This window comes from Python bivittatus, unplaced genomic scaffold (genome assembly GCF_059951505.1).
Source record: "Python bivittatus isolate LINGU-HERP-01145 unplaced genomic scaffold, Pbiv_v1 ctg000060_np1212, whole genome shotgun sequence".
Lineage (NCBI taxonomy): Eukaryota > Metazoa > Chordata > Lepidosauria > Squamata > Pythonidae > Python > Python bivittatus.
The window spans coordinates 17,646,341-17,662,768 of NW_028277044.1; the positions used below are offsets into that span (position 1 = coordinate 17,646,341).

The following is a 16,428-nucleotide window of genomic DNA, read 5'->3' on the forward strand; positions in this document are numbered from 1 at the left end:
AAAAATGAATGCAAAGCAGCAAAATAAGAACAATAATCAACCTTCCTATGCATCATCACACCAAGGAATGACTCTTTATGACCACTGTGCCCATACGACAAGGGAACCCACCATTGTGCCCATCCCCAAAGGCTTTCTGAAGTAGCCAGATCTTCATGGCTTTTCCAAATAGTATCTCCTGGGCTGGTGCTGATCTGATCTTGGGTGGAGCACTGTTCCAAAGGAGAGTGGTAGGTATGGTACAAGCATTCTGTCAAGTCTCTGATGTACTGATATGTAGTACTATTCTATCTTGGGTGAAAATAACATGAGCCATGTAAACCTGTTGGATGATACCAGCTAGCAGTCGTACACCCAGCAGGGATCCCATATCTGGACTGTAAAAACTGAAGACTACAAGTAGGTGGTAGCAAAGTTTCCTGTATCTCTTTGGTGCCCTCTTGAGGTCTTCCCATGCTTTGCAGCCCAGATGTGGTAGCCTTACCCAGACCTGCATTTCTTCAACAATTCAAAATGGAATAGGTTTAATCATTGAAATACATTGTAACGGAGCATGTGGTAAAATTGAAAATATATGTGATTGAGCTATCACTGTCTAGTCACAATATTTCTTGCATGAGGGTATCTTAATTTAATTTAAAATACTTTAAGCAGCTTATTTACTCTGCCTGAAATCAGTCTAAGTTCAAAGAGATTTATTTTCAAGCAAGCATGCAATTTCAGTTTATTTACCAAAAAGTAACCCTTCAGGATTCAGTAGGATTAATTCCTAGATAAGGATGCGTCAAAGAGTATTATTATTTTAAAATCCTATGCTTTGAATGCATCACCTCTTTTTAAAAGCTACAGTACAGCAAGTGTGATTCAAATAGTGACCCTGGTATGGAGGAATCAGCCATTTCATAGGAGATATTGAATCACAGGGAAGCCAACCACATTCTAAGCTAGCATCTTACCCAAATATAGTTCATGTGCTTAGTTCACATGTGAACAACCAAATTGGGTATACTGTATTTCATAAATAATGGTTACGTGAATCAAGAATAAGCATATTGTGTGAACCAAGTCAGTATGTTGTAACATAATAATCAGCATCATTAACATCTTCCACCCCTGAAGACGCCTTCTGTATTTGATGATTAAACAAAATCAAAAAAGCCGATGGGACTGCAAAAGAAGATTTGGGGAAAATATGGCTGGAATTCTTTTTCCCCCTCCCCTTCTTTTTATTCAGTTGTACCATCATCCTGTTCTGGAGTGGAGAACATACTACTGTAGGTGTTTTTTTTTTTTTTTTAGGAACAAGAGAAAGCCGAAATATAAGTTCAAAAACTAGAGTTGAATCAAAACACGATTTGTCTGTTTTTGGCTTACTATGATGCATAAATCCACTCCTAAAAGGAAACTATGCTTCTTTCTGAATAACATCAATTTGAAAATATTGTTGCTTTATGAATTCTGGCTTACTTTGACCATCACTTAACATTATACCTCAGTCCAGAATATTGGCTTGCTCCAGGTTTGTTTGCTCTACCAATTTCTTTTACCTATAAGCAGAAGCAATGGAGAGTTGCCTGAAAAAGCCATGATTAGTTTGACTTTTCTTCCAGACTGATTCTGATTTGTTCCTTCCTTGTTCAGCAAAGCATAGTCCAAAGTAGCATAATGTGCAAATATACCTTAACCTACATGAAGTGGAACATGGTAATGGACCCTTTAATGCCATCTGATGAAATGGTTTCCAGCTCACAAAAGTGTCTGCCTCAATAAACCTGCTGGTTTTCCAAGCATTGCTTATCACAGCGTACACTTAGATATAGATAGACTAGCGCAATGGAAGATCCAGACCAACTGCCCCCTTCCATGGCCAATTTGGGTTCTTGTCTTCAGTGATGCCTTAAAAGGCTGGCACTTGTAATGATGCTGGGGGTTCTTATCTCCTTGGATGGCAGTTTCTTTGGAGATACTGTATTTATAGCTCATATGGCAAATGAACCCCTGACAGTCAAATGGTTCAATGCATAGTTTAGGTAATCCAATATCGCAGTTAGTCTGCCTGCCTTTGCCTCTCTCCATTCCCCAAGCAAACATACAGATGTCTGAAGGTAAGAGCTAAAAGTGTGTGTTTTTTTCAGCCAGCAATGCAGCTGCAGGCAAGCTAAGTCTTAGGAGAGTTCTCCCTCACCCCCACCCCATAGTCTGTGAGGAACATGAAAATGCACAATATACTCTTCCACTCCTCTCCCCAGGGAAGCCAAGGGATCTTTGCCTTGCTGAATAGGTAACGGTTGTACTGTGTAAGTTGCATCTCAGCACAGTGGTATTTTTACCATATGCATGGAGTATTCAAAGACTAACTATGCATGTTGATTCAGATCATGAATTCCCAGGTCATAGGGCTGCAGGCTTATAATGCAATCCAACATGTGTCTACTCAGAAGCAAGACTTGTTTGGTTAAATGGCACTTAAGTAAATGTGAGAACAGAGGATTACAGCTTTTGCTTCTATCACTGACTTTCAGTGGTCACCTGACACAAACAGGACTATCCTTCTAGTAGGGCTGCCTGAGAAGCCCGCAGTCCTTGAAATATAAGGGGAAATGTTTCATCAGCTTCTAATTATTTTCTAACTCAACTTTCAGAAGTATTTTTTCTTCAAAGTAGCTTATCAGTCTCTACCCCAAATCCAGGTTCTCCTGCATTATGTGGCACTCGTTTTTGCACAATAAAGGAGGAGTCTGAAAATAAAGGGAGGGCACATTTAATGAGAAGCAGTTTGGTGTAGCATTAAAAGCGCTGGACTAGGAGCAAGGAGACCATGAGTTCTGGTCCTCTCTTAGGCACAAAAGCCAAGGGGGTGATTTTGAGCCAGTCACTCTCTGTGAGTTCTAGACTAGGAAGCTGAAAAACATCTCAGAAGAAGGTACTGACAAACCACTTCTGATAAGGTTGCCAAGAAAACTGCGTGGACCTGTCTATGTAGTCACCAGGAGTCAACACTGACTTGTAGGACCATAATAACATTTAATGTATGAATGTTCTTCTAGGAGAGCCAGTTTGGAGTAGCGGTTAAAGGCACAGGGTTAGGAACTGGAAGACTCTGAGTTTTAGGCCCACCTAAGACAGAAAGTCAGCTGGGCGGCTTTGGATGAGTCACTCTCAGCCCTCTGAAGGAAGTAAAAGCAAACCATTTCTGAAAAATGTTGCCAAGAAAACTGCATGGACTTGTGCAGACCAGGGATCAAGAATGGCCTAAAGAAAAAAAAAAAAGAGTTCTTCTAGAGCATTAGATTCCTTATCTTGATAGCTTCCTGCTATACATCTACATTTATTTTTTTTTTGGTAGGAGTCCATTCCTTTGGAAACTTCTTCACATTAAGTAAAATATACAAAGGGAAAAGTTATTACTTTTGACAGAATGAAATGGAACAATATTCGGGGGGGGGAATGTTTTGAATTTTTCTTTTGCAACTGAGTATTTCTCAAACTGGAAATGTTTGGCAACATTTCTCAAAGGATGAAATAAAAAGATAACACATCCATTTTTAGCACTTTGATATAGTCTTCCTGATGCTGTTTCCCAATGTCCTACAAAGATGACCTGACATTTCCTCAGCCTGGTGCTAGAAAGAATAGATGTGTTGCCAAGAAAGGCCTCCCCCCCGATTTCTGCAAGATTTTTAAGAAGAAGGGACTTCACCCTATCATTGTGCAAAAACAGCACCCAGAGCTGCCAACATCCACGATGAAGCGCTTTGAATAGCACATTGCCTTTTAAAGTGATCTCAAGGAACTACTATGTTTAGTTTGTAAAGTATATTTATGTGGGAATTTAGGGTGGTTGTATATGAGTATTTTACGACAGTGTAAATGAAGATGGCAATGGTTTTCTGTGCAATATGTATTGCATTCCTATAACTAAAAATGTATCAGTAGGAACAGACAAAATCTGATATTTTACAGATTTAACTCCATTAAAGTCACTGGCTTTGTGAGATGGGCGGCTATATAAATTAGACAAATAAATACATAAATAAACTATAATCAATGAAAATAGAAACATACCAATTACTGGGTAAAGTTTTCACCAGAATAGTTGATGCTTAAAAATAAGTCTCTTAAAAATAAGACACTTCTCTGTAAGCCTCACATGCAAATTCTGTTGCACAGCACTGTTTTCGCAGAGGATCTCTACAGCAAATGTCCTTGTATGGGGTTATGCCTAAAACATGAGGTAGAATTCCAAATCCTTGAGAGTTTGAGTTTTCTATGTACTAGGTACTTTGGGAGGAGGGGGGGTTATTATTCTTAGAGTTCGTCTTCACATTGCCCTAACTGCAGCTCATCCTGAGCCTACAGCTGAGGCAGCCTAAAGTAGTATTTAGTCATTCTAGTTTTGAGTAATATTTGTCCTCTTCTCGGGACCCAGTCTAAGAGCTTTATCAGTGCTGTGGTTGAAATCTCAGTCAGGAGTTGAGATCTGCCTAGCCCCTCTTGGCCACATTGAGCTGCTGCGGGTACCCTTCCTTCTACAGGAGGAGGCTTTTATTATATTGTTGATATTCTATTTATTGTACTGTGAGCTGCCCAGAGTCATTCGGGAGTCAGGCAGCACCAAATCGAATAAAATAAATGAATATAGTCACTGTGTGCTGCCCTCCATGGCTGGTTTGATTTGAGACCCTTTAGTTTGCAGAGACATTTGCCTGGGCGATGCCTGACCAACGCATTCCTGCCAGGTCTTACGCAGGCTCCTTATATGCACGGGTGTAGTGCTCTTCTGATTGAAAGAGCACTAGACCCATGATTAAAATGCAGGACCAGCACTCCCTTGGGAGAGCACTAGACCTCTGTCATACATAGCTTGATTTAAAGAGGAAAGAGAGCAGGGTTCTGCTAGCTGTTACCAAAGACATTACAGATTTTTTGACAAGCAATTTCACTTTTTCCTGTTTTTACTATTTTGGGGAAGAGTGCGCCACTTGGCCTACTTCATGGGCAATACTGAAATGCTGTTAGCCACAGCCACTCACTACCAGGACCATCATTCTAGTCAAGGATGGATTTTGCTCTTCGTCAATTCTCCCTCCTGCTTCACCCTTTAACTTTCTTCTGTGTGCAACCTCTCAACCAAGCTATTTCTGGACAAGGGTTTAGGGGTCTTTTATGTTCAGAAGTAGCCTGACCAGTAATAGAGGTATAGAGGTATACAGGTGTACAGGTATAGAACTTCTGTACCTGCATCCTGTTTGTTGGCAGCTTGGCTTAATATCCATGCTGAAAACCCTTGACCACCACATGATTAGGACAGAGATGGCTGGTGGTTCCTCTGACCAGCGGGGGACACTTAGCGCAAGGAAAAAACAAGCTTAGGGATCCACTAATCCATTTCCTTAACCTGTCCTGCATTAAAACTATAAGGAGAACTTAACTCACTGGCCTCACTACTGAAGCAGAATAAGGATCAATAGTGAAGGCAGTGTAACTCAGGCAGGCTTTTAGGTAAAACAGATTATTACTAGACTTGTGTACCTAGACTTGCTCTAGGTCAAGTTACCATGCTATAAACTGAGGTTCCTGTTCAGATGGTGCTGGTGAGCTGAGTGAAACATGGCTAAAACAGGTTTCATATTCCTGAGTTTTGTAATCTGACTATAAATGAAGAGTACTGTTTTCTCTCTGTAATACAATATATATAACGACATTCATATTTTTTTATATGCTCCTTGCTTATTATGGTATCTAGAATGTTTAGGATAAAGTAGCAGTATCTGTAAAATCTCATGGTAGCATTTTACAATGTTAATGTCTTTGTCTTAACATTTGCTACACCAGCAGCAATCTTAGGAGCCACGAAACCAACATCTGCATCTGTATCTGGGAGATCTCATTGGCCCAGGATTCCTACAAAAACATGTACATACATATTTTAATTCCAAGAAAACATTGATTTATTTGCCACAGGAAGAATTGGCTATGGTCTTTGTCATGTGAAGTTTAAATCACACCTAGCCTCTCTTGCATTATTTGAAGGGGGTTGTATTCTTTGTGGGTATCGATGGCAGAAAACAGGGACATTTGTGTTTGTGTACTTTGCCCAACAGAGATTTTGCAAGCACAGTCTGTGAAACTCTATGAGAACTCATTTTTTAATTCTACTTTTTTTTATTTTAAAACGTTTAAGGAATAATATAAATGACTACATTTAAAAAAAAAGAACGTGAGAAAGGACATTGTGGATGGAAAATAAAATATCAATAAATACACAAAGAATTTAAACTCAATTATTTCATTGATTAAATAATTAGTTGAATATATAAGACTACTCATTATATCATCTTGAGAAATAATTGTAAATCACCACAAAACTCTAAAAACATTATTTATATTGATGTCACCACTATTTATCATTATCTAAAATAAATGCACATGATCTTATGAAAAAGAAAAAAGAAAAATAAATACAAAAAACAATCAGTAAAAACAGTATTAGGTTCTAGATTCCATCTTGACTGGTGATTACATCAAATTATTTACAAACATTAAAATTACTTCCAGTTGCTATCTTTACATCAAGTATTTCCCCCTTAAAACCTGTACTCTAAGTATCTAAGTTTGCCTTGTTGTGTGAAAGAACTCATGTTCAGCCTCATCAGTGGAAACTCCCTCGGATCCAATCCATCTAGCCTGCCAAGTTAATCTGATGCTATTCTCGAGCAGCTTTTTCCCAACTCATAGCCCCTAGCTGAGTTGGGTGACAGTCGTTGCCTGTTGCCCGTGATGTCTGGAAATGATACGATCTGTATCCCAACACATCTGGAAAGCAGCAGATCAGGAAGACTTCAATATTAGCCAGTCAACAGCCAGATATGAAACAAGCAGTGGCTTGGTTCCTTAAACAATTGTTTTTTTAAGGAAGGGGAATCAATGTGGACACATGTACAAAAGGGTTAATCTTCCATCACTTCTGCCATCTTGCCTGTTTTGACACCCTTCCCATGCACTGAAATCAACTGAAACATCCATGTTTTTTTAAAAAAAATAGCATAGAAAGCTATAGCTAAAGTTCTATTGGGTGTCACAAGTCCTTCTATGGGCCATATATTTTTCCACCAAAATCCAATTTAGATTATATTCAGCCATCCCAAATAACTAACCATATCTATACCTTTCTATCTATTACAGGGAAAAAGTGTATGGCTATAGTGTGCTCTTAAAATATGTTTTATTAGGCCAATCAAAATAACTTAATCCTTTCATTCACTGGTGGTTGTCTTCTGTAGAATAATAAAAGTGATTGTAAATTGCATTGAAATATTGAGCAGTTTTGAATTGTTTTACTTTGAAAATAATATATGGTATAATAACACATATTTTTAAAAAACCCTTTATGATATAGTTTTCATTTTAATGAAATGTGGTTTTCTGTCTATGTTCTGCAGACATTCCATTAAAGTGTTTCTAAGGCCTAAATTTAAAGCCTTGGAATGAGACCACATCGTGTTTCATTTTCAGTACTGACTTTGAAGTGATTATTGATTTATTTCTTGTATTAAAAAAATATTCTGTAATACCCTTTTTCATGTTATATTAGGAAAAAAAGTAGGTTGCATGGATTTCAAATACTTTTATTGATACTTTACTCTCTGTGTGGTAAAGCATTGCTTTTATGTCCACACTAGAAGATATATGCAGGCATTATCTCAAAGAAATGATCATATATTTGAAATTAGACACATTAGATTTATATCAACAAATCCAGAAGGCAAATCTGAATGTTTCAATTTCAGTAGTTCTCTACGGGCTGAATGAGATTCACCCAAGTCAGAATCCGAACCAAACAGGACATTCCTTATCCAGCAGAGCAGAGCACGGTCTTCTATTTCCATGAAAGGGGTACAAGAGATACAGGTTTTACAAGACATTTCACTGGCCTGCCAGAGAGTGACCTGAGTTCTTCTTCCACTAAAGTGAAAAACTAAGCAGCATTTTCTGCTGTTCTTTTTGTCAATTTTCACTCTGCCTAAGCCTGATGGCTATAGACTGAAATTGTTTCTGCCTAAAGGGAGGTTTGTATAATGACTTCCTCAGTTTACAAGGCATGTTTTAGACAGGGGCATCTGCAAGGGGGAGGGGGTTCAAAACGGTCAAAATGGCAGATGTACATTAGCATCACAATGCAACCGCTATTCCTTTTGTACATCTGTGTAACACCTCCGGAGGACATAGTCCTTATTAAGGCTTTATATTTTCTTCGCTGCAGCACATTAGGGCGTTAGGTGGTGGATTTGATTCAGTATAGCATGATATTTGAACCCAGCTGCTGTAATCAGTAAAGTATCTTTATAGCTTGAAATTATGAGTGAACCATGGGACTATGGCTTGTTCAACGAATCATACGTAAAACTATCTATGGACTTGCCTGTTGTGTGAATCCAGTAGAGTGTTGAAATTGGATGTGGGTAAAGTATGCAAGCATTCAAGTTAGGCTCTGAACATTTCTGATTGTTCTGGGATTGGCCCAAGGGTCACTGAAATGAAGAAACAAATAGTAATTGATCTCTTAGTTTGGAAAATATTTCCAGCTGCATTCTTGGGTAAAAAAACAAATTCCTTGGTAGGTGAAAACAGAAGTAGAAATAAAGTGGACATTTTTCATAGTAAGAAAGTTTAACATAGATTTTTTTATAGTATATTTGACTTTAAAAATTGAAACCAATAGCAGAGGAATATAACCTCAGAGACTAAATTTCCAGCTATTCTTTTTCAAAGTAGAGAAAAAAGCATTTAAAGGGTTGCAAAACTGCCTAGGGAACCAGAGGAGGGTTGCCATGTGTCTTTCTGAGTGGAGGAAAATTCTCCCCATGAAAAGCAATTCCTATTTAATCCTATTTAATTCCCATCAAATACATTTCCGGTGTTAAAACTTGCAGTTATGCTGTCTTTAGGCCTTTGGTAAGTAAGTTGGTGGAAAATTATGCATACGTTCTGACATATGATCCATCATACTTGTTATTCCAAGATTTGTAGGAAACTCACTGGAGCTATTGTTTTAAAACATACACACATGGGTTACAGTCACAGTGCTACCAACTAGCACTTTGCTCAGGAGCTTTTAGGTTTATTATATTTGTCCTGGCAAGATCAACACATTTGTCAAGGATCTCACTTCATAACTGATTCTTTCAAAACTTGAGCTACATCCAGTAATAATCACTCACTGAATGAACTTTGATCTGCCTCCTGACGTACTAGAAGTTTTGAGCTCCCCACCCAACAGAGACGTTGAATGATGGAACGTATTCCTGCTGGAGGCTACAGAATCACTCTAGTGGATTCTGCAACCAAGCTGATCACTGAACTGAAACCAATATTTTTTAACGTGTCATCTATACTGTTGTTCAGAATGCAGTTAGCCATGAAGATCTGGTTTAGAGGATGCAACCATTTGAGAAGATCCCTGTTTTTCTGCTGACATTTGTTTTTTAAAAAATAAAAAGTATGTAGAGGAGGCTGCAAATTTAAGCAAAAGTCGCAAAGGGTGAGGGCTTGTTCACTGCTTTTTGTGCACATCTCTCAGCAGATTTACTCCTTGAATGGAAGTTAGTAAGGGGACTGGAATCTTTTCCTTGAGAGAAACAAGAAAAAGTTTGTGACAGTGTGGAAAGTTGAGCAGAAAAATATGGAGCAACTCTTTATCATCCAATGTCCTCTGCTTCCCAAGTGGATCTCCTATTACTGTCTTTGTTTTTAAGAAAGAAAAAAGAGAGAGAGAAAGAGAGAGAAACTTTTATGTAACAGTAACAATGTCACATACATGTTAGGATCATGCAAAGAAAGTGCAAGCTTTCTTCCTGGAGTTGTAAAGTATATGGTAAGAAGTGTCATACAAGCCTCATTCAGTCCTAATTGGCTGCTCTCTCTATATGTTGCCTAGCAACTGGAAGAAAGCAGGGCATCTACAGGGGGGCCCAGAAAAGGCAGGATGCAGCTGCGATCATGTGAAGGGAGCCCTGGCCCATTTTTACATGCATTAAATATATACATGTGTACATATTTAATTCTTAAATCTATTTGATCTGCTACTGTACTAGCAAAAGATGGTGTTTAAAATTGGTTGTTGCTGCTTTACACTTGTTTGTACCAGTTGCTCTGTGCCAAGCTGTCAAGGTTTTAATTCATGGATTTTAACTACCCTGTTCAGGTCTTCTGCTAACAGATGTTGCTCCAATCCGCCCCTTCCCCAAAATGCAGTGCTCCCACTAGTGTACAGAGTCCACTGCATTCCATTGTAGTCTTCGTTAAAAAGCAATAGTTGAGTACCATGAGACGGCTGGAGATGTCACCAAACCACCAGAATACTAGTGTTCATTCACCGTACTTGTCATCCTGGTGACACCAATATTGCCTGGAAAACTAGCTAATATTTGCCTTCTGCCCTCATGTCTTTCCATGCCTTGGTGCAAAGTCTAGAATTTGTTGCCAAGATCTGGAGTGGTTTCTAGATGCCTGTTCGGCATAAGCTAAAATTTGGATACTAAGGAACCAGCTGTACCATCATGAACTTGTCCAGCTGTTAAGATTGATAGGAGAGGGCCTTGTGACAATCCCCAGCTGCAGAAACCCTGTCTTTTTGGTAGTAGAGAATCTTCTCTTGCATTGCCTCAGCCACTTTCTCACAGGTTGCACTTGTCCCCAACTCTCTCAGTGTTCAGAAAACCTGTAGAAGCATACTTCTCTCACTAGACGTTCAATGGCCAATTGGTTTTAGTAGCAATTTTAGTATAATTTAAATGCATCCTTTACTTTTTTTAATATTTTCCTTTAAAAAAATTAACCGCATTGAGTACTTGCCAGACTAGGAATAAGGGCTTAAAACAAACTAAAACAAAGCCTGACTTTCTTCAGAAATACTCCTTATTGTGACATCATTCAAATGTCTGGATATTTCATAAAGCTGCTTCATCTTTGGAGAACATTCTTTTTGTAACATGCTTCTAAGAAATATTTTCACCATCCTTACCCTCTGAAAGTCCTTCCCATTTCATTTCCACCATCCGTGGAATCCAGTCGTGCAGGTTGGCTTAGTTAGCATACATCCCAGTGTTCCCAGCCACTAAAATAGTCAGCATTATTATTATTATTATTATTATTATTATTATTTCCCATTCAGCAATATCTGGAAGGCCACTCTCACTTATTTGCTAGACAGTTTCATACAAATAGGTATGTACTTAGAAGTGGATGAGAATACTTGGGAGAAATAACTCCTTAATGTTTTCCACTACTTGAAATGAATGAATGAAATAGCACCCATCTCTGCTTTCTTCTCAAGGGTAAAGCATCTGAATGGAATTTTAAAGTATGAATTAGAAAAATGCAAATGTGAAAAGCGTAGAACTACAGCTCTCGACTGCAAAAATACTAGAGGCTCATTAGATGGCCATGAAGAGATACAGAAACTAAGTCTGCCATCTAATCATAGTCTGAATTTTTGCACTTCTAACCTCTTAGCCCTAGACAAGCAATCTGTCTCCCTTCTGTTATATTGGTTAAATGCACATGAATGATTAGATTTCAATGTGGCAAGAATAGAAAAGGGATGATCTTATTAGAGAGTTATGAAAATATATACAGCTTGTTTTCCACCTGTATTTTGGGTTCACATGTTGCACTAAGCAATGGTTTTGCTTATCTGTGATATGTAGAATAAGCCACAATTGGCTGGGTTCATGAAATATACTAAGCCCAGAATAAAGACAATATATTATGGCTTAGTGTAATGCATAAACCTAACTTTTAGTTGTACTAAAATCTACACATCAAATACATGCTGCAAAGAAGCATTATGTTTCATTCCACACAGCAAAAACTGTTCAAGCAATGAGGCTCAAGTTATTTGCTAGACTTATTCACCATATATGTATATATGGTAAAATATTCATGTGGTAAAAATAAAAAAGTTAATAGAAAGAGTTAGCATGCTGGTGAGGGTAAGTTTTTCATGTCTGATTAAAGCAGCACTTCTACCTTACACAACTTGTGTGAAACTCATCTGGTTCAAGAAACTGGATCAAAACAGAATATAAACAAGTAGTGGAGTCTATAAAAAACACGATGATGCCATCACTCCAATGCTGCAATGACATATTTGTATCATGACATCTGATGCAAGTAACATAAGCCACAGCATTTGCATGTTAACATCACTGAATTTGCCCTCCTTGCCCCATCACACTCGAACAATATATCTTTACGACTGCATATTACTTGTTTCAATTATATACATTTTAATTAGTTTCTGATGAACTTTTACTGTCACACTTACTTGTTGTTTAGCAGACCCTGAGAATTGTGGGAAGATATGGTGAATTTGTTCTTGTTACAGGGGCTTGATAGCAAAGTGGCCCTCCCATGGATATGATGCTCAAGTTGAGATTGGTTTGCATTATCTTCATCAATGGCTCAGTGGTGCCACACGTGCTTTGCATGCAATAGGTCTTAGCTTGAATTATTGGCTCCTCCAAAGTGCAGGAATGGCAAAGGTGCTGGTAGAAATGAGATAGGCATATTATCTGATTTAGCTGCATCTCCACTTGCACCCAATCACAACGCAACATGTCCTGGCAATGAGATATTGCCTTCATCTTATCCCCTGAGTGAGATAGGCTTAAGTTGTCCTTAGTTGTACCTGTGTTTAAGTAGTCTTCCCCACCCTCCTTATTTCTATACTATCCAAGGGCAGCTTCAAGCTGGATAGGATTGTTCTCACATATTAACTTGGAGGGAAGTCAGATCATTGGCCACGCCTGGGAAAAGACACAGTAGAGAAAGAATAGGGATGGACAATGGGGACAACAAATTTCATGCTGACGTACTTGCCAGCTCAACAATGAATGGAAAGCAGTATAACTTTCTAATGGGGAAAAGCCCTTAGTATTTCCCCAGCTTTTTAACCATGCTTTGATCATGCTCATATTTTAATTCATATTGTTTTAGATTTCAACTGTCCCCTTGTTGCTGCCTAGTTTTATGGTGTCTTTATTTTGTATGCTATTTGATTTTATTCGATCTGTTTTAACTTGAATTATATTATTTATTTTGTCTTTTTTGGTGTGTTTATTATAAACCACCCAGACAGTTTCAGCTATAGTGAGGTTCAAACATTTTTAAAAAGGAAAAAGGAAAGGAGGTAGCGCCACATTCCATTGAATTCTGGAACCTGTGGCCTTTGACCACCCTTGCTGTCCACCACTTTTCTCTAATTTGGTGCCTTCACATCTCAATGAAGGAAGGCTGCTCTGGATAATAGGCTATCTCACATTGGGCAGTAAAGAATGTGCAATCCAATATCATCATCCTCTTGTTTATGACCTTAACTAGGTGAAGAGGCGTAAGATTAATACAGAAGAGGGTGTGGACACAAAAGTAAATACTTAAAGGCTTAATTTGTGAACTTCTTGCTCGCTTTCTGATGCAAGCTGCCGTTGCTTAAATTGGGGTATTGCTAAGAAGGAAGATTTCAAATTCTGTGCCTCGAGGAAACAAATACAGGAGTGGGGAGCCTGATGACGACGATGACGATGACTGAAAGCACCATGGGATGGAAGTGATAAAAGGCAGGGTGATGACTTGACGGAGGGAGGTGTGGAGAGGATCTGCTCCTTCAGATAGTGCCAGCTGCACTGAGCACAGAGCGTGAGTGTCTCTGTGCTTTTGTCTCCTTATATGGTAAAATGATACACAGGGGTTTTTCACTAGGCTGTGAAGGCAGATGCCTGCTTCCACACCACACAGACGGTTGAACAGGAATCCAAAGGCTGCGTGCACAGACGCGAGGGTTCCCTGGCTAGCCGCACACCCCTTCTCTTCCAGCAGAGCACCCTGTTACCCATTTATAAGTGGATGTGATTCTCCATCCCAACTCCAGAGGCTGCTACTAATTATCTGCCTGTAAGTAAACCTCCCTTTTTTGTCCCAAAGAATCCTTGAACCAATCAATGAACCCTTGGAGATTTTGCTGTAATTCACAAAGGCTGTGCTGTGAGGTTGGACAGGACAGGAAAACCCTGACGGTATATAAGACATTCAAACAGGGAGAGATTGCCCTTTTTAAACTCTAGATAGGGGCTGGTGATAGGGCAGGAGCTATGTGGGTCTTCTTTATTTTCAGAGAAATTGCTCTCTTCTGTGTGCACAATGGCATTGTGCATTCAGACCATTTTTGCTGGCAGATGCTATGCTGGGTAAGCCCCAGAGGAGATCGGAAATGAATGACATCTTGGTTTATTTGTCTTCCTGGGAATATATCCTGTTTCCTACAGCAACAAAGAACCCTATTCGTTTTTCCACTTGCAGAAGCACAGAAAACAAAGGGTGTCTTGCTGTTTGCATTCTTATGATCTCTGTATTACACACCAGAAGAAATACAGCATTTTAATTCATATTTCATCATATGAGAATGGAGCGCACAAATTCAGTTTTTTTTCCATTGAACCTTTGACAGCTATACTGTTTCTTCTGTGGAACAGACAAGATATATGTTACAGTCAACACCCATTTCCATGTCTTGTGAGTTATTTACATATTTACATCCTTGTTAAGCAGGTATCCAAAGTGATTTGTATCCCTTTCCACCCTAGTAGGTCATTCCCACAGCATTCCCCATTTTCCTTTTTATTCAGAATATCCTTGGATCACTGCACATGACATTCAAAATCTTCTGTAGCAGCTATTAAACCAAATGTATTATTTGGTTTATCATTCATTATAGTTGTCTAGTATCCACCCCTGAAGTAAGATAAATTTTACACATGCTTAGGAGAGCTGGAAGGTTTGAAATTCAATCTATCAAAAGGACTTCATGCCCCATTTAAATAAGTAAAAATTAATTTTTACTGATATAAAAATTTAATCAGTGCATTTACTCCCATTGATCTCAATTATGTATTGTTACAGTTTATTCTGGTGGTTTATATTCTTAGGGTAGAAGAAACTGCTACAGCATCTTTCCTAATTTTTCTAGCATTTACAAGGAGATTTATTTAAATGCAAATTTATTTTTCTAATTTATTGATATTTATATAGCTGCCCATCTCACAAAAAATGACTTTTTTATAACACCAACAATACTTTATAAAGAGGTACAATTTCAAAAATGGTCTTAAAATAGTTTGCTTTGATATTTATGATGTCTTCTAATTTAAACTAATGTGCAGATACAACTTAGTGATACTTTCAGACAGAAAGACTGGATTCTCTCCTACAGTTTGAAACTCAACAGTGAACTTAAGAAAAGGAAAATTGGAGCAAACTGTCATCCACAACTTTAGAAAAAGTCTGTGCCTCATGCCAAACCCTCACTGCTGATCAGAACTAGGACTCTTAATTTATTGCATTAGAAGGAATAGCACACATTCTAAACATTCTCGAGGTTAAATAACCCAGTGTGAGCTAGCCTGCATTCTACCAGATTGAATAAATCACCATAGATTTTTAAAACCACCCACGCCCTCAAAAGAAAGTAGGGTTAGGAGTTTTTAAAATGAGGTCCCTTTTTTCCTGCTGTATAGAACTGACAAATCCTTAATGTATTTGGTCATTTTTTTTTCTTTATGGGGGAAGGAAGCAAAGTGTGTAAAGAGGAAGGAGGAAGAACTAATGCTCCTGAGATCTTTCTAGAAGTCTCTGACCAACTTGATGACTGCAAAGTCAATAATCCTTTGATACCTTTGATCTCTTTTAAGTTCGTATCTCTCTCCCCAAAAGCAGATAGATGAGAGATAGACAAAACTTCAGATGTTAGTAGAATTTTATTTTAACCCGGCCTGTATCATCCTACTGTATTGCTTAAATTGAGATCATTGACAGAGTTCAACACATCGCATTTTCAGCTAAAACTAAGCAAACCACATTACGGCTAAGCTGCATAATTTATGAATCAAACCTCTGTGTTTGTGGGTTTGTGAGTGAGAAAGGGAGAGGGAGAAATTAGAGATCTTGTAAATGACTGAAAGAACCCCAAAGTATCTAAAAGAATGATCACATGTTGATGTCAGTCTATTGCCAACTATAAGCATTTATATTTTCCAAGTTAGTCATGCCCTCTTAGTACAATATATTTTACAGTTAATGACTGTAAAATTTTACACCATTGTAAGGGTTGGTTGGTGGCCAAATGCAGCAATGAACAATAATTGAAGCATTTGTTCAATTTTTTTGTAAGTGTGGCTCTTTTTTTCTAAGCCCAGCACAAAAGGAACTTTTTTCCAAACCAATTTGATATTTCCTAGCAACAGTATTCTTTAATTTGCTTCTCACTTGTCAGTTTAGATTGTGAACCCCTGGATAACGTCTCAGTAATTCTTTTCTGTTGCCCAATTGCCTTCCTTTGCTCCTTATTTTGAAAATTTGGAGGTAGGGTAAGGG

General features: G+C 38.3%; 1 protein-coding gene across 4 annotated transcripts in view; it reads left to right on the forward strand.

Moving 5' to 3' along the window:
- The first annotated feature begins 1,946 nt into the window (after window positions 1-1,946).
- Window positions 1,947-16,428, forward strand: part of FHL2 (four and a half LIM domains 2) — a 36,800-nt gene continuing 22,318 nt past the window's right edge. The window contains exon 1 of one of the 4 annotated variants that reach the window (XM_088136575.1): window positions 1,947-2,105. The gene's annotated coding sequence lies outside the window, so the exon portion shown is untranslated. Of the gene's footprint in view, window positions 2,106-13,785; window positions 13,954-16,428 lie in introns of those variants that run through there. The other 3 variants (XM_088136577.1, XM_088136578.1, XM_088136576.1) reach the window with 3 other exon arrangements.